At 45.9% G+C, this 23,820-nt stretch overlaps 1 long non-coding RNA gene across 2 annotated transcripts in view; it reads left to right on the forward strand.

The window, feature by feature from the left end:
* LOC138503938 (uncharacterized) overlaps positions 1 to 23,820 on the forward strand; it is a 314,690-nt gene that overhangs the window by 208,692 nt on the left and 82,178 nt on the right. The window lies entirely within an intron of this gene.

Here is a 23,820-nt window from a genome sequence, read left to right on the forward strand (position 1 = left end):
GAGATAAACTTGTCAGGTGTGGCACATAAAACGGTGTGAGCCTCGCTCTATACATTTTTCCGGGAATCATTTGCCACACCTACCAATCCAGGCTTGGTGATCGTCAAGCAGAATGTTTAAACTTAATGAAAATTATATTGTAGGAGGGCGTGGCCAGCTGCCCGCAAAATACCCACTTAGCTTTGGAGCTCCGCTAACTGCCTCCCCCCTCCCAGCTATTTCCCCTAATAAAACTGCGGTCCTGCTCCCAAACGGGGGATCCGACCCCCGGGAGGACGGGGATCCGCTGGCTGATATGCTTTTTCCCTCAGCTTGAGAGAGCACCCATACCTGTAAAGAGCTGAGAGGTGCTGGTGTTGAGTACAAGATGGCATGTCCATCGCACGTGGCAGCCTGCAAGCCATGGTGCCTGAAGACAGGGGAACCTGGAGCGAGAGTGGCCACACACAGCAACAACGGAAGCAACAGATAATGAGGTGAGGAGGGGGCCAGAGTGAAGACTCCTGGGGCATGATCTGGATGAGACAGCATATGCCCGCTGAGCTGCTGGAGCCCAATATGGTGCACCAAACCAAAGATCAGAGGTAGATCCGGCTCAGATACCAGAGCAGCCAGCGGGCTGGAGACACCCAAAGGAAATAGATTGTGTGCTTTTGAGGGCCTGTAGAAATCCCAGAGACATAGTCCAGTTGTGAGAGCTTCACCTTGCAGCCAATGGCGGCAGCCATCTTGGAGGAGTCTTCCTCAGCACCACTATCCGACACTGAGGCGGTGACATGACATCAGAAATACCAGCAGGATCATCAGGAGTTATGGCAGAACAGGCCAACTCATCAGTTGGGGTGAAGATGGATCTCCTCCTGCAGCAATTCGCCACAATCAGCTAAACTATCACTGGCATCGAGGGCAGGGTGAAGGACACGCATATGGAAGTTTTACGAGTGACGTCGGAGATGGGCAAATTCATTGATAGACATGTTGAAGTGCAGGAGAGGGTTGGGCGTGTAGACGAGGTGGTGGACAAGGAGTTCTCCCTCCAGGCACAGGAGGATGAACTCAGGGCTACACAGACAGACCTTGAGGATTGTAGCAGGCGCTGCAATGTCTGCTTCTTTGGATTCCCAGAGCAAATAGAGGAGGGGGACCCAGTCACCTTCCTAGAGAGTTGGGCCAGCACAGTAATGAGACTGGAATTTGTGAGACTGCTGGAGGTTCAGAGGGTGCACAGGATCAGAAGGCGAGATCCGTCCAACCTTAAAACGCCCTGATAGCCTGTTATGGTTTCAATATGTCTGACAGATTCTGACAGAGGCAAAGTAGAAGAACTCGATGGCGTGGTAGGGTCGGAACATTTGTGTAGCCCCAGATTACTCCAGAGAAACAAATGGATATGAGAAAGAGATGTTTGGCCCTGAGACCCCTCCTGAGGAAACTTGGAATAAGATAGGGGCTGCTGGATCCTGTGATAATGATCACAAAGGATAAGAAAACCAAGGAAAGTATCAGTAGGCCTTGTGGGACTTCATACAGCAGTTTGAGTCGCTCCCAATGGAAACATTGAAAGTGGCTCAGCCCACCAAGGAGGGAAGAGAGAGGAGCCTGCAAGAAATTAGACGGGAATGTAAAAAAAGAATAGGTTCTCAGGACAGACATCAGGGATGCTGGCGCAAGCTGGTGTGTGATAAAACGGGTCAGGATGGAAATGAGAGTGGGGACAGACGCAGAGAGAAATCCTGGTTGCTGATCAAGTTACACTCACGAGATGATGAAAGTTGTGGCCAGACCTCCTAGAGTCACGGACATGGAGTGGCCTTGTGAGAAGACTGGCGGGAAGTAAGCCCAGAGGTGAGAAGATTGACAGCCCTTATGGCAGACATGGTTGACCATCTGACATTTGTTTGCTCAGGGGCTTACACATTGATTGTCAAATGCTTTACAGGGGAGGGGGAGGAGAGTGGGGGGCAGGGTGGAGGATGCCTGAGGTGGGGGTGGGTGCTGGCTTCATGGCGGCCTGAGTTAAACGAAACCAAATCTGTGGTAGGACGGGGGCTCGATTGTGTGCCTCTCATCAGAGCTTGCAGAGTGATGAAATATCTGTTTGAACGAGTTCATGTCTATGTTGTTTTTACATTGGTTGTTTCTTAGAATGCAGCTAATTGGTGGTCGTTATGTGTGCAATCACATCGAGGAGGCAGGGGGAAGAGCAGCTCCATTGCAAACCATACCTCTGGGGAGGGCGCCAACCATACTAAAATACAAGACACCCAGGCAACAAGCTAAGCGAGTAGCCCATGGCGACTAGGAATCTTAAAACTTAAAATTGTTTCCATGAACGTCAGCATCCTTAACCACTACGTTAAGAGACCCATCTCACAAAGCAGGAGGCAGATAAGTCAAAGAGTGGATGGGTATGAAAAGTGTATCATAAGAGGGATAGAGGAATCTTCAAGAAGGTTTTGTCAGTTCACAGTCTAGAAGACCGATGGAGGCTTGAGAATCCCATGGTGCGAGACTACACCTTTATGTCATGTGTACATGGTGCGCACACCAGAATAGATTACTTTGTGGCATCACATAGGCTACTTTATTAAGTGTCTCATAGTGACATCAGACCACTGCGCCATCTCCATAGAGTTAGATCTGTCGCTGGAGGGACGTGGAACTACTAGGTGGAGGATGAACACGGGGCTTCTGAAGAGCCCTGGGGAAAAGGAGGAACTACTCGGCATGATTAAAGACTTTCTGGTGACCAACGCAGATTCAGTAGACTCCATGGCCTATCTATGGGCAGAAGGGAAGGCATATGTCATGGGCAGACAAATCCAGAGGAGTGCACTCAAGAAGAAAGAGGAGAGGGAGTAGTTGGAGTCTATAGAGAGCAGGGTTACTGCTCTGACGTGCCAGTATGAGCAGTCACCCACTAAGGGCAGGCTATTGGAACTCTGGAAAGAGAAATTCAAATTGAATACCTATTACACTAAAGAAGCTGATTATGCCCTGTTTAGGTTGCAACTCAAGCATTGGGAACTGGAGGAAAAGGCAGGACGTTTCTTGGCTGCCCAGTTGAAGCAGAGGGAGAAGCTAAGCGGGATCTCTATGACCAGGTGTCAGTCAATGAGCAGAGGCATCACGACCCCGGGGTGGGATCCTGAAAGAGTTTTGGGCCTTCTACGGGAAACTCTACTATGCAGGTCAGTTGGAAGAGTCCTCGCTAGAGGATGCCTTCATGGGGGGTCTTCAGATCCCTCGCTTGGACCGAGAGGAACAGGAGGTACTGGGAGGGCGCATCACAGTGCAGGAAGTATGGGACAACAAAAAGAGCACAGCTGGAGTGAAGGAGCGCGGTATAAATAAACTAAACTAAACTAAACCAAACTAAGGCACCAGGTGAATATGGCTTCCCTATTGAGCTCTACAAGGCAGAGGGAATGGTGGTGGCAGAACTCACCAATAAGATGTTTAACAAAAAAGACTCAGGTTCGGGAATCTTGAGTGAGGAGCTTAATGTAGCTATCATCACTTTTATCCCAAAGTCAGGCAGGGACCCAAAACCATGTGGCAGTTAGAGACTGATCTCCTTAATTAATGCTGACATTAAAATCCTCTCCAAAGTTTTAGCCACTAGGTTTAAGAAGGTGGTAGCAACGTTAGTACTGTTCTGGGTGGATCAGCCAGAGGCAATATGTGTCCCTTACTGCATATTCTATGTCAGGAACAGAAGGGACAGAACACAGGGATCACACTTTCCTTAGATGCTGGGAAGGCGTTTGACAGAGTGGAGTGGGGGTACATGTTTCACACCTTAGATAGGTTTGGTATTGGGTGAGAGGCTCCTGAACAAAGTAAGGCTATTATTGGGACAATCTAGGAGGTACATGGGACAAGATACAGCGGATTTGGTCAGGTGGTCAGCCCTAAAGGTGTCCATCTGGGGCAGGGTGCAAATAGTCAAAATGGTGATAATAGCTAGGCTTAACTACATATTTGGAATGCTCCACTTAAGTAAACCTCCCAACATCTTGAAGAGAGTAAAGTGCGGCATTCAATCATTCGCATGGGGCAGCATGAGGCCTAGAGTGAAACTGGAAAAGCTCTATGCGCTGACGGATGTGGGGGGACTTAGGCTCCTGAGTGCAGAGCTGTACCACTTGGCATACCAGCTCTCCCAGGTGGCTGTGTTTTTCTGTGAGCCCGAGGATAGGCCGCTGTGGGCGAGATGGGAGAAAACTCTTGTCTGGGAAAGTGGGGACAGTGATGCTGTATGACGGGAACAGTCTGATGAAGAAACATCCCAATATAGGCACCACAGTAGGGGCTTGGAAAAGGGCACATGCAGAAGCCAAAGCAGATAGCCTCTGGCACATAGAAGCCTCAGTATGGAATAATTGCGCGATAAAGATCGCAAACTAAATTGTCTTTTGGCCGAGCTTGTTTTCTGAGGGAGTTCACCACATAGGGGACCTGTGAGGGAGTTCCTGCACCAAGAGTTATGGAGAGGTTGCAGGGATATTCAGACTAGCCTCTAAGGAAGCATGGAGATACAGGCAGCTGGCCCACTGCCTAGCTGTGGCACAGAGGTCGCGCAAGTCGCCCATATGAAACTCGCCCATCGCCAAGCTGGCAGGGACCTGGAAAGGGGAAAGGGGTCTGATTGGCACATTTTATGCTGGCCTGCTTAACTTAGAACTCAGGGACCAGAACAAGGCTGGGATAATGTCAAACTGGCAGGGGATGCTAGGCAAACAGATATCAGAAGAGAGGATTACGGGAATGCTACGCAGCTATGGGAGGGGCGCCAGGGAGGCCCTTCTAAAACTCATACACTTTAAGATCCTCCCCAATTGATATTGGAGACCATATGAACTCAGGAAGGCTGGGATGGTCGGGACAGATACATGCCGGAGGTGTCTCTTCCTCAGGAGGAGGCGTCTTCCTGCACATCCTGTGGCGCAGCCCCAAGCTGCAGAGCCACTGGGAGAGTGTGCTCCTGAGAATGCATGGCGCGTTGGGGGGGTGATTCCTTGGGACTCGGCGCTTTCTACATGCTACATGACCTGTCAGGGCTGAGCACCTGTACTGATCTGGAGGAACGGTGGGCGTCCACTGCATTGTTAGTAGCGAAACAACTGGTGCGCAGAATTTGGAAATCACAGGGCAGCCGAACCGCTGCCACGTGGGATGCAAAAAACGGTTAAAGCTGCCACATACGGGCGGGTCATATACAGGGCATCGGACAGAGAGTCGGACTTTCTGTCGACATGAGGGATATTGCTGGGGCTCCTTGCTGATGGCAGGGTGGGGGTGCTGCTTGGCGAGGGATGAGGCGACTCTGACCCCCATGTCGGGGACAGAATAACTGCCTCAGAACCACCCTCCCCAGATCACCTGTGGGTTGTACCACACAGGTAGTCAATGCACACTAAGGTGCTCAGCTGCGCTAGTTTTCTTCTTTCGAGTTTAGTCATGTTTCAGTTGTTGTTCTTTTTATGGCCCTCTATCTATCTTCGAATATTGCTCTGGCCTCACTTTCGCTCTTATGGGCGAACTGCCCAGTGACGTCTTTTCCCTTGCGGAGACAAGCGCCTGGCATGACAGCTGGATTGCAGCCCGCACAGAGAATTGGGCTTCCTTGGTCATCACCCTCAGCATCTGTTGCTTTGAAATGGCTTGAGATGGGGTTCTTTATTTTTTTAATTAAAACACATAACCAGTGCTTAATTTGCTCCCCACAGTGTCGACACATTTGGAGTGAAACTACAGCTTGCACCTGGGGGTTGATGGATGCTCTGGCTACGATTACTTCATAATCATTCTGAGTCTGACAATAAGTGCCGGGGCTGAGCCCTGGCAAACTCCCCCACAAATTAAGCACTGCGTCAAAACCTCTGTAACTTTGAGTTGTCACTGAGTGGCCTTTATTTTTTATGCAAAACTTAACATTTGTAATTTTTGACTGGCATAATATGACATCATTCCTTGAGACAAACATCTGTAAATATGTGGTATGTCCCGACTTGAAAAGTCTTTCAGTATTCCTTGAGACTTGTCTCATGGCATGCTGGGACTGTGGCTTAGATGACTAATGCATCCCCTACAGTGTTCTGTGTTTGACCGTCTGGTCACAGGTTCCAATCTCAGCAGGTCAACTTAGACCTTCTTCCCTCTGAGATGGTGAACAATAGTATCATTAAGTTGGCTTGCAATGAACTTCTGTCAATAGCTCCAAGAAACCCGTCTGGCGGTGAATGTGCGCTCTACAAATACACCTGTTATATGTATATGTCAATGTATGTAGCGGCTGGAACGTGATTGCCCACCTGGCATCTGTAATGTCTTACGTCTTCCCAGCATGAGTACCCAGGGCACTTTGCAGCACTCGAACTAAACTGGGCTCATGACCTTTCTCTGCGAGCGTCTTTGCAATCTGAAGCTATTAAGTGATAAAGTTCACGGCCCCCACTCTTGCGGGAGGTCATCATTGCACTGTTTATCTGTCCGGCTCTTGTAGGGTCACACTGTGCTCCCCATCTCTAATCCCTTAAACACGTTATAAATCCCGCCAATTGCTTTAACTCCTACGTCAGACACCTGAAGTGCCTGCCTCCATGCTGGCAATTTCACACTGTGCGCGGGCCGCCTCAGTAATCCACGCCGAGTGGCTTCCTGCGTTCCAAGGTTGTTAGTGGTTTGTGCTTTGCTGACCTGGGGTGAAATGAATTCCTAGTAACAGCGGGCTTTGCAGGGGATTAGTCTAACAGCTGAGCTGCTCTGAATCCGACGCAACTTCAGAGCTGCAGGCCTGTTTCCATCACCCTCCAACAAAGAGATGCTTCCAAAATGGCCTGACTTGGTGGGAAGTGGTTGGTGGGGTTGCAATGGAAGACCCTCGACACCGCGGATGTTAGGATTTCGCCTTAGGGAAGAATTTCGCCAGTATAAAATAAAGCTTCAGCATCTCAGATTTGAGTGCAGAAACACAGCTACAATTGTCCACATCAGGTGTGTGCTGTAATTCTACACCTATAGTTGTGATGCTGAAATAAAAGGTTAAAAAGTGCACATCTTAAAAGGTTTCTTTCCTTAGCAAGTGCCCATGTCTGTATATGTCTGCCCCGATGGAGCTTTGCAAATACACTGGAGCATTTTATCCAGAATGCTGGAAATTGACAACATTTACTGGGGGAACTCCCTCCCCCTCCTTCGCACAGAGGGGAGGGGGTAGGAGGGAGGGAGGCGTTGCCAGCGGTGTGGGTGGGACTGAGAGGTGGAGCTAGGTGTCAAATAATGTGGGTTTCCTGAATATAGGATGCCGACTGCTTTGCATAAAAACGAAGTGAATTTTGGGAACATAAGAATGACTACCAATTTATCAAACACATCTGTGATAGTAATTCGTATGTGTGATCCTTCTGAGCATGCAATGCATCATGGGTGTGGTGCTCATTTCATCTGTCAGACAGGGACGTTATTTGGGGGTTGGCTACCCTCTGCTACCCCTAGACCTGTCCTTGCTGGCCCTGCACCAATGGACAAAGGCGCAGTGCCAAGAGCAGATATCTGTGTTGCACCTGGAGAAGGCGGTTGTAAATGCAGCGAAATGTGCACAGCTTTTTTCACCTGGAATCTCGATCTCGTTAGCTGGAGAAATAACAGGGAGACAGGAAAAACCATGAAGCCGCCATCACTAACAGGTTGGCAGTCTATTAGTGTAGATTTCCTTGAATGGTTGGGTTCAGAGGTGGGGATGCATGTGCAGCCTGTACCCAGTACTGTAGCAACAGGAAGGGTATGGGTGCTAGGTCTATCATACTCAGTGACAGCACAGCATGAACACAAATCTCATCAGTGTTTCTCGCTATCCGCTTTGCAATCCAGTGAGCCACTGGGCCTGTGATGAGAGGGGTGTGCCCCAATGGCTTTTGCCCCCAATCCTGCCTGGGCACTGTGTGACCTGACTCATATCTGCCAGACCTGTATCACAGGCACACTGTATATAGACGCAAGGTGAGATAATTAATTTATATGAAGTTGCCCTCCGCCTTTGAAGTAAACCATCTGTTGCTTCCGAAAGCATAAATATATATATATATATATATATATATATATATATATATATATATATATATATATGTATGTATATATATATATATATATATTTGGAAGGATATTTCGGGGGCAACGCACCTGCTTTGGGAACAAGAGGATGCAGTGCGATATTGGTAAAGTCCCTGTTCCAGTGCTTAGTAGCCAGAGGAGGCTGTCATTAAGCAAGATATAAAGGACCAGAGAAAATAATAAAATTGACCTTTTCTAGGGTTGATGTAATGGAGCTGTTGCTGCAGCTTACATCTTAAAATAAAATAAAAAAAACATGCAATTACTGCGACTTGCAACAAATCCTTCCCCTCTAGCTGCCATCTAACAACAATACACTGTGCACCATACAAGTACACTATTTATAATCTGGTAATTTTGGATAGTACAATAATGAATGCTACCTTATCAGAGTTTTGAGTAATGTTAAACATCTAATAACCAGCTAACAATTCAAGACTTACAACACTTGTGCTGGTACAAACAATACATTTGAAGACCCACAATGCATATAAATCAGAGGCACATACAGGGACACTAAACTAAGGAAGAAAGAAACAGCATCATCAGAAAATGTTAATGACATTATAGTTTATCTTCATATATACAAATGAAATGTGTGTTTGAGGCCTGCTCATTTCCCCATGTATGTGCACCATGTGATGAGACCAAACCCTAAGGAAAGTACTTAAAGAACAAAAGACAACATTAACGTCTATATATAGAGCACCTTTTTCCATTTTAAATTCTGACTGTCAGTGAACAAAACCACATGGTCTATATATGTCAGTGAACAAAAACAAGTGGTCCAGATATGTGATGTCATCAGTGATGTCATCAATGACATTTGTGATGTCATCTTTGATGTCCTGGGTGTTAGCCTTAGCAGTGCACGGTGGTGGCGCGAGTTATGGTTGCTTAGTTTACCATAACTGGTGAATTTCTGGGGGGTTTCGGTTTTACTTGCACGGCTAGTTGGCCAGTAGTATTTAAAAATGCTGTGCTCACTGGCCAGGGTTGAAGGCACTGGCTAGTGGGACCAAAATACATGTATAGTGGCCACAGTCAAGGGCTGAGGCCACCTAGTGGGTGTCAGAGAAATATATTGGGGGAACATATACATTGGATACGGCCACAGGAGAACACCAAGTTAAGCTGGTGATGACTTCCCACATCTGCAAAATGTCAAGGGTTTTCAGTGAATATATATTCAATGAAAACATTTTGTTAAGGGGATGTTATGGTTAAGTTGCACTAATAAAAACCTATGAAATTCAATGAAAAAACGTTGTTGAAGGGACGTTATGTTTACAAGTAAAACCAAAAAAAAACTGAAATTCGTCAGTTATGGTAAGCTAAGCAACCATAATTCACCCCACCACCGTGCACTGCTAAGACTAACACCCAGGACATCAAAGATGACATAACAAATATGATTGATGACATCACTGATGACATCACATGAGCATTTAATTTTCATAGGAAGTCCCTTCAAGAGGTTGTGAATGTAATGTTGGCAAAAAAGTGCCAGGGGTCATCTGGAGATGTGTGATGAAATACATACTTGATTATGCAATGTATTGCTCCAAAGAAAATTCCATTGCAGTGTTGTTTCTAGAACAGGAACCTACTCATACAAGCATTGGCTGCAGCATACACCATAGAGATGTAATATTTCTAATGTTCCCATGTTGGATAGTAAAACGGTGAATGCTTCTGTATCACACGTTTGCATACTGTGAAACATATACTAAGTAGGTAATAATGCATCACTTACTACATGCTTGTACTACTACACACAAAACATTAAGAAACCACAAGGTATACAAATATGGGGCTTATACAGGGAGAGTAAAGTAAGTAACCAAGAGGCAGTATCATGAGCCACTGTGTATAACCAACATGATTACCTTTACGCATAGAAATGATTGCTGTGTTTCAGGCCTGCTTCTTCCCCTATGTATGTGCATCATAAGATGCGATTGAATTCTATGAAAAGTACTGTAAGAACATGTGAGAATAGCAACGTCTACAAATGAATACTTTTTAAATTTTAAGTTTTTGACTGTCAGTGAATAAACTCACCTGGCCTAGATATGTCAGTGAACCAAAAAAGAAGGGGCTAGACATGTGATATCATCAATCATATTTGTTATGTCATCTTTGATGTCATGGGTGTTATTCTTAGCAGTGCACGGTGTTGGCGCGAGTTATGGTTGCTTAGCTTACCATAACTGGCGAATTTCAGGGGGTTTTCGGTTTTACTTGTAACCATGACGTCCCTTTAACAAAGTTTTTTCACTGAATTTGATAGGTTTTTAGTAGAGCAACTTAACCATAACGTCCCTTTAACAACGTTTTTTTTTAATTTCATAGGTTTTTATTAGTGCAACTTAACCATAACGTCCCCTTTCCGAGTGGGCCATACACTTTTTTTGCAAAGTTTGGTGAGGATTCGTCCAGGGGGAGCGAAGTTATAAGCTGCCCAAAAAGTGCTCTTCCTATGGGATTAGCAACGTAACCATAACCATTTGTGATGTCATCTTTGATTCCTGGTTGTTAGTCTTAGCAGTGCACGGTTGTGGCGCGAGTTATGGTTGCTTAGCTTACCATAACTGGCGAATTTCTGGGGTTTTTCGATTTGACTTGTAACCATTACGTCCTTTTAACAACGTTTTTTTACTGAATTTCATAGCTTTTTAGTACTGCAACTTAACCAAACAAAGTTTTTTCATTGAGTTTGATAGGTGTTTATTAGTGCAACTTAACCATAACGTCCCTTTAACAAAGTTTTTTCATTGAATTTCATGGGTTTTTACCGGTGTGTGCTATTTTCCTACAACGTACTAATATCATACTTACCCAATATAGCATTATTTGTGTCCAATTTACAAAGTGTCACCTTAAAACTCTGCCATTTCCCACCTTTTGGAATCATTTTTAACACTTCTATACACTTTTTGGAACTATTTCAACTAGTTTTGCATCCGTGGACGTCTAAGAACATCTGACTTCATTGAGGACCTTCCGGACCGTGCCACATGACCATAAGCTGGCGCGTGGCATGATGACATGTCCGAAAACCCGTCCGCACTTCACGATAAGATCTGTACTTCGCGGACAGTTCGGAATTGCATTTTCTACTGATCTAGGAACTTTTAACTTAAAAATTTCCCTTGCATAGTTCCAACACCTATTCCTATTCATTATCCATTAACAATCTAGTACACAGTACATACTTTTAGCAAAACTGCTGTTTATCTTAAAATGGCATCAGCTGTTGCCATCCCTCCTCCCCAAGAGCCACCACCACTGCTTTAATCAAGGAGCATGAGAAACCCTGCCCCATCCTTAGAAATAACACACGCTCAACATTTTCCCCTGTCTACCTACCCCTCCATATTAGTGTTTGGTGCCTCTTCCCTCATTTCCTCCCCACATTCCGTTCTTAGCTCTCCTGCCAAAAAAAGAAAATACATCCAAAAACAACAAAAGAAATGTTCCTTTAGGAACCACCTTTCACATTTAAAAAATAGAACTGAAAAAAAACGTATAGACTCATCTACTTTATATTTCTCAGTAAAGTACATAGACTCAATAAGATTTTCCAACATTTCCATTTGCATTTTGTGTTATGCTAATGGGAATATTGTAGTGTTCATCCTCCGTTCCAGGGTTGGAACGGTGGATACCAACCCGGCAGCCCAAGTTATCAGCCCAAGCGAAACAAGGGTGGATAAAGAGGTATCTGGACCATTATCCCATCATTCCAGCCCTTGTAATGGGGGATGAAGGCCATTAGCACCCTAGGTTCCCAAAGCCGGAACCCGGGGTACTGAAAAAAAGGATTTGTCAAATGGCACCACACTTATAAGCCTTTACAATGTTTTGGGACCTCCCTCTAAATTTGTTCCCTTTTCACAAAACAGCTCCATACTTTCCAAAACAATTTAGAATGAAGTTTAGAAGAATGAGGCTTTTGGAATAGCAGGACAACTCAAGGATTCACCTCTGGAATGTTGTGTCTGTTTGTGTCTGTTTCTGATTGGTTTCCTTCACAAGGAGCACTACACTTCAGAGGTTATCCCCACCCATTCCAGTCATAAAGATTTAAGTGGGGCACGGAAAACAACATTCAAACAGGCAAGAGAAAGAAACACTGGTGGGCTGCTCAAGAAGAGGCATGAAGGGATGGGGTAGCGTCAGTCATGGAATGGGCAGACATACTGAAGCCTGTTATGTCTTAGACATAATCAATTGCATGTCCAGCTCCACTAAGTCTGTTTGCCCACCATGCCCACCTATGTTTAAGGTTGGGATAATAAACACAACCAGTCGCTTGTTGGACAATGGTATTTAGAAAATTATTCAGGCTGTTGGTCACATTTTCAGTATTGCCTCTGAGAGGGTAACCAGACTGAAATAGGCTAAGCCTTTTATCGCGCTGATCCCTTAGTGAATTGGTGGTGGCACAAATGGATTTGGGTTGTTTTACCATAATGAAAAAAACCACGGCTGAAAAAACTGTTGCGGTTTTGGGTGAAAATACGGTTTAGCCGTTATGGTAAAACAACCCAAAACATATACATTACCCGCTCCCACCGCCCCTTTCTTACCTTCCTGCAGCACACTTGCTGTGTGCCGCCGACTCGCTATATATCTGCAACGCCTGTTCCCATTCAGTTCAGTGATCGTGAACCAGCGCTGCAGGGCCCTTTTCTTTTTTCTTTGTTTAAACTTCAAGGGTGTGGGGGACACCCCCGCAGCCCTGCTACCCTTGTACACTATAATGCCACCGAATGGGGGATTTCGTTGAAATGTTCTGCCGTTTTCGAAATTTTCATACAGCTGAAATTCGACCAAATGTCCCGTTGGGTTCATGTTCAGTCAATTTGGTTAATTCGGCAAAGTCATCCAAGTCTTGGGCTTGTGCTCATAGAAGGCTAATAAGGAGGGGGAACCATTTGTCATGTTTTGGCCCTTTTACTTGTGAATGCTGGTGTGGAGAGGACACTGTTGTATTGAGAGTGTGCTTCTCTACATCTGGGTGGAAAGGAGGAAAAGGAAAACAGTCTGGCATGGAACAGGCGCACGTACCATCCTTTGGCACATGTGTGCGGAATATATATTCTCCAAAAAATGGGAACGTTTTCCAAATTGTTCCAAGATTTCCTGCACCAAGAGTCCACACCCAAGACCAGCAGACAGTATCAAAAGAAACCCTTTCATTCTGTATGGTAAATTGGGGCACAGGCAAAAACGAGACTGATGTGTTTCTCTGTCCACTGTGAGCTTTCTCACAGGCCTCCCACCACCGTCCATGCATCTCTCTGCACCCAACTCACATTTACATTGCAAAGTGCAGAGAAATAAAAGGAAGTCCTGCCCTCTCAAGAAAAGGTGGAGGACCAGGGTGAATGCAAAGGAATACAGGGAATAGGGGGAAGCTGGTGGCAGGGGAAAGAACGCACATCTTTTAAAAGGGGAAAGGTTGTACCTAGCACCGTGCTTAAATACTAGCTTTGAGACTGTGGCTAAACAAGGCTTTTCTATTTATCATAAGAGGCGATATGCGGCATTCACTATGTTCTCACCACTGTGGGGTGCTGTGCCAGGTTAGGGATAAAGTGCCGTGAGCATTTTGAGTTTAGTGACTAGGGGCAGCTACAGCAAGGAGAGATTACATAAAGAACGGTGCTCTGGGCTCAGGCATTGGCACTGTGGTGCACAGTAGATGATAACAATTCACAATTCACATGCCGAACACGTGCAACCCCACACCTTTAACAAACAACAGAAATATTGAACTTGGTACAGCACATACCCATATGCTGATTTCTGTGCACCTTGCAGAGAGGTATGGCTCTCACCACAGTCCATTCATCCCTCCACAACTATAAACACACATAATGAACTTCAAATGCAGTTACATTAAAACAAGTCCAAGGGATGATATCAAAATAAACATGTCTTCATGAGACAATAATTAAGCTAAGTTTAGTCATGAGGTAATAACAAAAATGAGACTAACATGCTGAATGTTTCAATTTAACTTACGCAGAGAGTGCACCCTGCATCCACGTGACCTCATTGACACACATAGGCACTATTGCAGAATGTGGTGAGTACTTCAGTTTGGAGAATACACGGAGTAAACACCAGTAGCTATCAACTACCGAGACATATTCAACCAGGGCTTCCTGGTCACATCTGATAGAGAATGAGAGTGAAGCTCAAGGTGCCCATGAGATTACTGGGACGCCCTGGCTGGAATTGACCCCATAGCTGAAATCGAGCCAACTAACATGTTTTGTTGTGAATGGCCCTCCTAGCAAGGAACATTCTATATCACCCAACTGTGACGTCATAAGAGTTCCTGTGCCATGATCTTTCAGTAGGAGGACACAGCATTCAAAAAGAAAAATAGTTAATAATGTCTTCCCGAAGACACAATACACAACAGGCAAGTTTTTGAGGCTTTTGTAGAGTGCTGAACACCTCTGCATGATCAGTCCTATGCGGAAGGGTAGGTGGCAAGTGGAAGATAACGTGACATTCAAGAAGCCAGGCGATGATTTAAGGTCCATGTGCAGCAGCAAACAAATTAGCCGTCAGTTCACATCTGAACAACACGCGGTCCTACCTCATTCAATGATGCATTGGCAGTCCATTCCAGTAGTACATTCCAGTGAGATGAGCCTTGCCGATGGACTTATCTAACACCATAATAGGAGTATTGTGTCTAATGCAACGCTTTTGGTCCTCTGTTGGAAATGTGTTTCCCTCCTCTCCAGCTGGTTCCTGTAGCAAGTCATAGTGACTGAACTATTATACGAACTAATAGACCAGCTTACATACCTTTTGGATATAAACCTTCAGGATGTCTCCACCTTGAATTATTTGAGGGAATTTGGTTCATTGTACCCTCTTTTAGACAACTGATGAGTTTAGTTTGCTTGTTCATTTTTTCTATCCCTAAACCCCTGGTTTTCACTTTTGGTTTTTTATGATGTTATATTCTGGACAGTACTAACTCACCAATGAATTTGAAATCGGATGCTATTTATTGTACTGTACCCATTGTTTTAAGTTGTTTACTTTTGTCACTAAATATATGGGGAAAAAAACAAATTAAAAAAAATCGATTGCTAATAGAATAAAGCAGTAATCTGAGCTTAAACTGATGCTCTACAATATGTGTAGGAATTAATTTTGCAGTAAAAACCATTTCCCTCAGGGATGCTTGGCTTACTCTTTTGAAGCACACGTAATTAAGCTAGTAGAATTTAACAGGCATTTGAAAAGGAATATAATGCTCAGAAATGTATATGTGGTTGGAGCCCCCATTCTGTTCTCTACTGCAGTGTAGCCCTTTTTCCTTCCACATTAAGGGCCATCCCTTCTGTTACATTCTTTCTGATGCAAAGCCAGCAGTTTATGAGGGAATGGCTGTAGGTGTCTGGATGTGCAATAGAATGGAAGTGATGTGCACATCTAGTGTGGTGCCTGTTGGTGGATTGGTTTGTGGGTGACACATAAGATCTTGAAGTTGATGCATTCTTTAACTGATAGCCAGTGTGATAGCTTCATGGCCATTTTAAACTGATAGAGCTCTGTAAACTGCTTAGTAAATTGTTGTGATCTACCATAGCAAAGGGTGCAGATCAGTCAAAATCAGAGCATTGCCTGGCTTGGACCACTTCTTCCCTAATGTACACGGTGGTGGTGTTACTGCTGTGGGAGAGGTGCACGCCAGACTGGAAATCATTAAGGCAGTTATGTGTTTTGAGATGGACAGAGAGGTATTTAGTAATCCATGGTTTTTGACCATGCAAAGAAAATCAGTCTAAAGATGGCAAAGACTCTGGGATCAGCTGCGTATTTTGATTGTATGTTTGGCCTTATGAGGAACATCACCTGGATAGTATTGATAATATCTCTGAAGTGAGGAGCAACAGCAGGGTCAGATTGGGCCATAAAATTGACTCGGTCACCAATGAAAAAGTGGCCCACAGTTGCAAATGGTTATTCATTCCTTTTCTGACACTGTTTGAATAGTACCCAAGGGGGAGGTTTTTGATGACATGTGATACAAATTGTGCCTTTTAAAGAATATTTATTCAGCAACACTGGTAAAAACTACTAGCCAAATAGTGAGGTAACCCATCAAACTGGCCAACAATTGGCCCAAAAAAGTGGCTCATTTTAACCAGACCAACCTTCCTACACCAGCATTTTGAGTTTTTGGTTCCACCATGGGCCTATTGCCCTATGAGCCAGTCGAGCCTGAGCAACGGCAGCTGTGCCTAGCTCAGCCAAACGTGTATGACAAGTGTCAAAACTGGGAGCACATGATTTGAAATCAGTAGTGATTTGGTGGTCACATCTGTTTTTACTGGGAAGCATGTGGGTGATAAAGCGGTAACAGTTATGAAAACAAAATCTGAGGTGGGGGTGTACAGACTCTTGCTGCATCTGCTGTCTGCAATATTGTTTGTAACATGTCTTCAAATTGTCACAGAGTTATTGCGAGGGATACAGTGCGACCCAAGCTTGAGGACTGTGAGTTAGCTCCTTGAAGATACATTAGAATTCCTTGCAGGGCGTGGCGACATCCTGCTTTGATAGTCGAGTGCCTTATGTCACCAAACTGCCTTCATGTGCCTTCTGAAGTGGATACCTCATGCTCTTCAATCTGTTGGGAGCCAGTTTGGCTTCGGTGCAGGGGGAGTGTTTTGTGATGGAACTGTTGATGTTCAGGCAAAGATCGGTGATACCCCGGATCCTCAATCATGAGGCCTCATCTAACATGCTGCTCTTGGGTGAGGCTGGGCAACAATTTCGGGCTTAAGTTCAACCCATGTAGGACTATGTCAAGGGGTTGGGCTCAAGAATCATGATATGCAATACACAGTAGCATTCAGAACAGAATGTCCTGCTGTTAAAGGGCAAATTCCAAGTAATACTTCCTCAAAGTGGTGATGATCCCTTGAAATCAGTCTGAGTTTAAGATTCTTTTTAATCTGGGACATCTGGTACATCGTCATATGTTTTAAAATCTGAAAATAGCCTTTTGAAAAACACATTCTCTGACTCAAACCCTGTGTAAATTGAATTACGCATCTTAAATACAATACAAAATAATTCTTAAGTTGGGTGGTCAACTATTTTCATGGAAGAGTTGATTTCTCGCTTTGAATGGCCATTCATTTATTATGATAAGGGAGGCCCTTTCAGATTGCCAGAACTTCTTCCCTGGGGTCCCACTAGCTACTCCAGTTTAAAATTAGCAAAATATTCTTACAACCATTTATGAAGCTGCTTTCGACTGGCTGAGCGAATGTCATAGTCAGCACACTTGGTCACCACAGAATCAAAGCAGGCAGACGCTGGGCTGAGGCCAGTGGAAGGAGAGTGAAGAGCTAACAACTTGCTTCAACTGCGGAAAAGGCTTTCCCATATCCCTCAAAACTCAGCAAGAAAACCCCCAAGGCTTCAGAGGATCACAAATAAAATCAGTTAATCTTCTGAGTCTGGGTTCCCGTCCAATGGTGCAGAGCCCTAGACACAGTACCTGATACCTTCCAGAAAGCCAACACATATTACGAGCTAATCTTGTAGAAGGGCAAGTAAGATAAGTCAAGGGGTATCACCCTCATCTCAGGGAGGTCCCTATATTGTCATCAAGTGCCTCAGGATACATAGTATGGCCCAGGATGCATAGTTTCAGTCCACTGTCCATTTTCATGCTCTATACCGGCTATACTAATTGAAGCCTACTTGGTCTCAGGCATAGCACTTATCCCTCACCCCTTCACTCTAAAACGTAGCACTTCCTCCACTATCCTGTTCATGCTCTACTGGCCTTGTCGCTGGCACATGTTTCTATCTCATCTGCATCATCTGGTCTTATATGCACATCGTCTCGCCCAATCTCCAGCCAAAGACCACGAGAGACTCATCTGGGAAAACCAATCAGGAAGAAATTGCCTCATCCCGGCAACACCAAGGACAAAATCAGAGACCAACGACTGATGGACTAGGTGATCAGGTGATGAGAGCATCTGTCATCCCTTCTGAAAACCCTAGGGGCATCCAGCCAGCATAGTAAAGGGTGAAAGCCAGCTGTTGACCAGCCACTTTGCCTCTTAGCCTGGTTCCATGTCATGTTGCCAAAAGTAATTACTTCGAAGTAATTTACTTCGAAGTAATTACTTTGAAAAATCGCTTTTTGTTATTTGCGTGTTCCTTGAGTCCCCGTTACCCTACACTAGTATCCCTACTCCAAGCCCCTCCTCACCACTTTTAACCCCTTAATCCACAACTCCCTATATAAATTGAAGTGTTTTAAAATTACTTCGAAGTAATTACTGGCAGAAAAAACATGGATACCCTTAGCCTTTGCGCCGTTGCTTTGCTGTGTCCTGCTGCTTGTCTGTAAGTACCTATTATTGCTTCTTTTCAGATTCACCCTCACCATGCACTTCTCATGCATCTCTTCCTTTCCCTTCTACTTTTCTCTTCACTCTCTTCCACTCAGAACGATCTCATCACTCTTCCTGGTTCTTCAGAAATGGCCTCCATGTCAAGAGTGGGCAGAGCTATGAGCACACTTTTCGACTCGAAAGGGGCTAATCTGCTATAAAATTCTATATCTAGATAAATGGGCGTTGCACTTGCTTGCAAAACATAGAAACGCTGTTTATTGCAAAGTAATCCTTGTAAGCGCAAGTATTGTGTGATCGCATGCCGTTGACTCCACCAACTCAATTTCAGGGTATCAAGACCACTAGTCCACCACCGCCAGGAAGTATGTGCCCCACCCTGTGGACCCGAAGTCTGCATGCACGGTGCCCCACGGCTGCTCACTTCTCTCCATGGACTGTATTTGGGGTCCCCCTGCTGCTGGACTAGCTGCTTGATATGAAATGCATTGACGCACAAACTCTTCCACCCTTTCGTCCAGGTTCGGGAACCATACCTTGGCCCGTAAGCACACTTTTGTCTTGGCCACGCCTTGGTGCCCCATGTGGGCAAGGTCCAACACTTTTGCTACAAGTGTGCGAGGTATGACAATTTGGCGCCCTCTCAGTATTAGTCCTTCTTCTGATTTTGACAGATCATTCCTGGCCTGCCACAGTGCTTGCAGGTCCTGCTGGGCACCCTTTTCCCTTCTGGTATTATTGGCAAGCACATCTTTCCAATCCCCACTGTCCATGGCTGCTTCAACGACCCAAAAGACCTCATCTGTCCCAGAGGCCTCTGCCAGTTCCTGGACCGTTAGTACTACAGGCAGGGCAGCCTCCACTACATACCGGACCATTTCGATGCAATCAATCACCTCCAGTTTTTCTTGAGTCCTGCCTGACCCCGGGTAATGAGACAAATAGTCTGCCGGATTGTTGGTAACCCTGTACTCTATTAGGGATAGCATCCATCGCTCTATCCGAGGCGGTGGTTTGGATGATCTGCCAGCCATGATCGGGATGAGTGGCTTGTGGTCAGTAACTACCACTACTGGCTTTCCCAGGATATATAGGCAGAAATGTTTACATCCCCATAGGATGCCCAGTGCTTCTCTTTCAATCTGCGAGTAGCGTTTTTCTGTGTCGGATAGCGCCTTGCTGGCATATGCAATTGGGTGCATCTGTCCCTGTGTGTCCGCTTCAAGCAGCATCGCACCCAAACCTACCGGGCTGGCATCTACCACTATTTCGGACTCCTTCTCAGGATCGAAGTATGCCATTGTCTCACTGCCTGTCAGCGCCGCCTTGATTTCCTCAAATTAATTCTGTTCTTTAGTGGACCACTCCCAGACAGCATCACTCTGAGTGTGGGCTCTCAACGGCTCTGACAGCGATGTCAGACCACGGATGAGCCGCCCACAGTAGTTCACCATTCCCAGAAAGCTCCTGACTTCTGATGATGACTCCACAGGAGTCTGTAGCTCCTTCTCCACTTGTGCCCTCAGATGGAAAGGAATTCTCCTGTGTTTTAACGTTGTGGGTCTCACCGACTCAACTATGTGAAGGCGAATGGGTTCCCCTTTCAATTTTCCTATGCCTCTGAACACTTCTGCATATTTCTCCATGATGTGGTCCATGTCCGTCAGATATACTGACATCGCAAAGTGTACAATATCAAGCGCCTCTGAGGCTGCACAGCTGAGGAGTGAATGGGGGCTTACCTCAGTAACAAAGAATCTGGCCTTAATTGAATTCTGTCAGTGAGTGACGGTTGAAATGAATGCCCCTCTCAGAGGTAGTATATATTCTAGTATATATTCTAGCCTTTGTGTCTTCAAGTTCCGGTGGGCCAGGTATCGCCTCATAATGCCCCACGGATAGGACACACACTGATGCACCAGTGTCTATAAGAACCTATACTGACCACACAGGTGGGCTGACGTGTCTTTCTTATGCCAGAAGCTATGTTGGAGATGAAAAATACATCTTCATCCTCCTCCTCCTCCTCTTCCTCTATGTCCAATTCATGTAGGCCTTGTTCTACTGCAGCGACAGTCTATGATTTACTTGGGGTGCCAATGCCAACTCTTGCAGGACCTCTGGATGCAGCAACCGGTACCCTGGCGTAATGTCCTGATACTCTGCATCAACCACATACCCTTGATTTTGCTGGGCATTCCCCTGCATTAGGGAGATCATATCCGCAATATTGACATGGCTGCGGGTGCAGTGGCTCTGACCTTGATAACTTTCTGGCTTATTCTGCGCCCACCGTTGTTTTTGGATCGCTGAACGTCCTATGGCAAAGGCCTCTTCACTTCTCCCCGTGCTGACATTTGCTTCCATACGTGCCTCTCTGCTCTCTGCCAGTTCATATGCTCGCCCTATATCCAGGATCTGGGTCAACGTTAGGCCAGGCTCCCGGAGTACCTGTCTTCTCAGCTTCCCCGAGCTGCATCCTTGAAGAAGTTGGTTGTGTATCATGCCTTCTTCATTTTCCCACCTGCATGTATTAGCCAGCTGCCTCAACCTACCACAAAATTGGTCCAGAGTTTCTTCACTCAGCTGCCTCTCCGCACACATGACAAACCTGTCATAGTCCACATTCGCCAGGGGTAGAAAATTGTTTTGTGGGGCCATCCTGACTGCTGCGTAGGTTGTCGCTTGAGAATTTAATGACTCAAAGATTCGAAGCACCTCCAAGCCTGCCGAGTACAGCATGGCCGCCACCTTGGCATCGTCCTCAGTTTCGCCAGTGGCTCTGAAGAACATTTCCAGTTTCTTCACTCACAATAGCCATTTGGGGCCCAGTTTGGACGGGGACCCCGACATGTCAAATTCCGGCATTGGCGCTAATGTTCCTTGCTGCCTTCGTGGCATTGTCACAGGGGCAAAAGCGGCCTCTTCCTGCTCTCCCATCTTGTCAGACCGCACTAGCACCTCACCTTGTACTATGAGGCCACAAGTCTGCCACTCCCTGAAAGTAGCCGCACACTCAGGTCGAGGAAGTGTCTTCTGGTAATCTCTAGGAAACACCCACCTCTAGGAAACACCCACCTTCGTCCCGGGTGGATAGCTCAGTGGCAACGCGCGCGCCTTGGAAGCAAGACGACACGAAGCAACGCAGGTTAGATCCCTGGGTCCGTGCTTAGAAACCTCTGGGTGTTTAAGCGTGTTATAAATACGCAACTAAGAGAAAGAAAAAAACAATCACGCAACTACAAAACAAAGAATTCCTGTAACAGCGCCACGATGCCTGCTGGCTGTGGGCGCTTTAAAAAATGTAAAAAAAATAAATAGAAAAAGAAATTGGTTCACTCCTGGGCCCACAACCATGTGATGGTCATATAGGTGTCCTGGTTTCTTTTCTTTCCTCTTTATCTACAGCCATCCGTGGTGGAGTAGCTGCAGAATGTCCAAAAATTATTCAAATTAACTACTGAACGGCGCATGAGCACCCGTGAGGGCCGCAGCCATCGTAGTAAAATTCAAAATGGCGGCCACGATAGCCGCGTCGGGATTGGCACCGTTCGGGCGTCGGATAGATCCTTTTTGATAAGGGGCGCTGTCAAAAGAATCCACCTTCCCCTCACCGGTGACTTTCCTCGCCGCAATGTTGGTTTCTTAGACCCAAGCCGCCCATCCACACACACTCTGGTACATACGCTCAATGACATGCAGACACGTCTGTGTACTTCAGGGTCCCAGCGGCTAATGAAGCCCACGAGGTCCGCTTTATTAAAAGCGTAGGCGTTTAATATGCAAGTCTCGCACATGCGTAACACCATGCCTTTCAATACGCAACACACGTCACGTTTCCAATCAAGTATCAAGACTGAAATTGGCTTTCTGGCATTAGCCTCTACACCCAATCATCCTCCCCATCCCATCCTTGTTCTCCATTTCCATGGCCTCTTGGCTCTGATGGCTGTTTCACCAGAGCTGATTATCCCCCAGGAAAGATTTCCCCAGGTGGGAGCCATTGTACATCTATAAAACCCTAGAATATGATGAAGTATGTCTTTGGCTAGAGGGGGCCAGCCTTTACCGACTTCCTTAATGCATGAGTATTCGCGTTTGTTTGTATGTGTTGAAACAATGGACAAAAGACAGGAAAGTAAACTTCCTAGATCCAGAAGAGAACTGGGTGGCTCTGTGGCCACTTATCAGTGGAGTAACTTTGCTGAAAATATTGGGGGGGGACATGACATCTAAATGAAAGGGGCCCCTGCCACATGAGTGGGACAAAATGGTGTTCCCTCGCCCCTCGCCCCTGCCCCTAAAATTGTGCCCATGCCACTCATAAGTGAGTTTGGGCTTTTTAGTGTGCATCCTCTGGGTGAAATGCCTCTCACTGAGCTGCCTGAAAGTTCTTGGGGTCCATTATGAGCTTTATGGGAAAGGCTACAGTAAAGAGGGAAGCTGGATCCCTCATAGAATGAGATTAGTCTCTTTCGGGAGTAAATTTGGCAAAAATCCCCAAGCAGGGGGCATTACCACTTGAGGCTTATTGCTATTAGTACCTCGGGCTGTAAGACCGGGGTACTAAAAGCATTTTTTTCTGTTCCGAAACACTATGGTGTTTCGGAACAGAAAATAAAAGTTTAATAAATGCCTGTCGGGGAAGGGAAAACAAAGTCCATGTTCCCTTTCCATGGCTGCCAGTGAAAACAATAAAAAAGTAAACAAACAAAATGGCCACCATGGAAAGGGAGAGGGGACTAAATGTAGTCCCTTCTTCCTTTCCATGGCAACCTGTTGCAGATCGGCAGCCTACGTGCTGGAGACAGAATTGTTTCCAGCGCGTCTGGTCCCGATGAGGAGCAAAAAAGAAGGTAAATGGAGGAAGGGGGGGGGGAAATATGTGGAGCGGGACAGGAGGGAGCGGAGCACAAACCTCATTCCCAGGCGGGGGAAGATGGAGCCCTCCAGCCGTGAGGCGGTTCGGAGCAGCAGATTAATGCTGGTAATTCCCCCATTCTGAGCCTACTCATTGGCTAAGAGGCTGTCCCCCCTACCACCGCCGGGGAAATAATCTGTATTATGTTCTACATTTCTCAACCTAGGCTACAGCTACCTTTTCCTGTATGTATTGTATTCTAGTTGTCATTTATATAGCACCTTTTCCCATGGCCTCAATGCATAGGAAAGCCCTCAGGGACCGGAGTCCAGGTATGGTAAATTCTAAGAAACGCTTAAAGTCGGAGTGTGCATTTGTCCAAGACTAGGAATTAGGAGGCTCCAGTAAGTAACCCAAGAA

This window comes from Ambystoma mexicanum, chromosome 11, assembly GCF_040938575.1.
Source record: "Ambystoma mexicanum isolate Mex_15411 chromosome 11, UKY_AmexF1_1, whole genome shotgun sequence".
Classification (NCBI taxonomy): Eukaryota; Metazoa; Chordata; class Amphibia; order Caudata; family Ambystomatidae; genus Ambystoma; species Ambystoma mexicanum.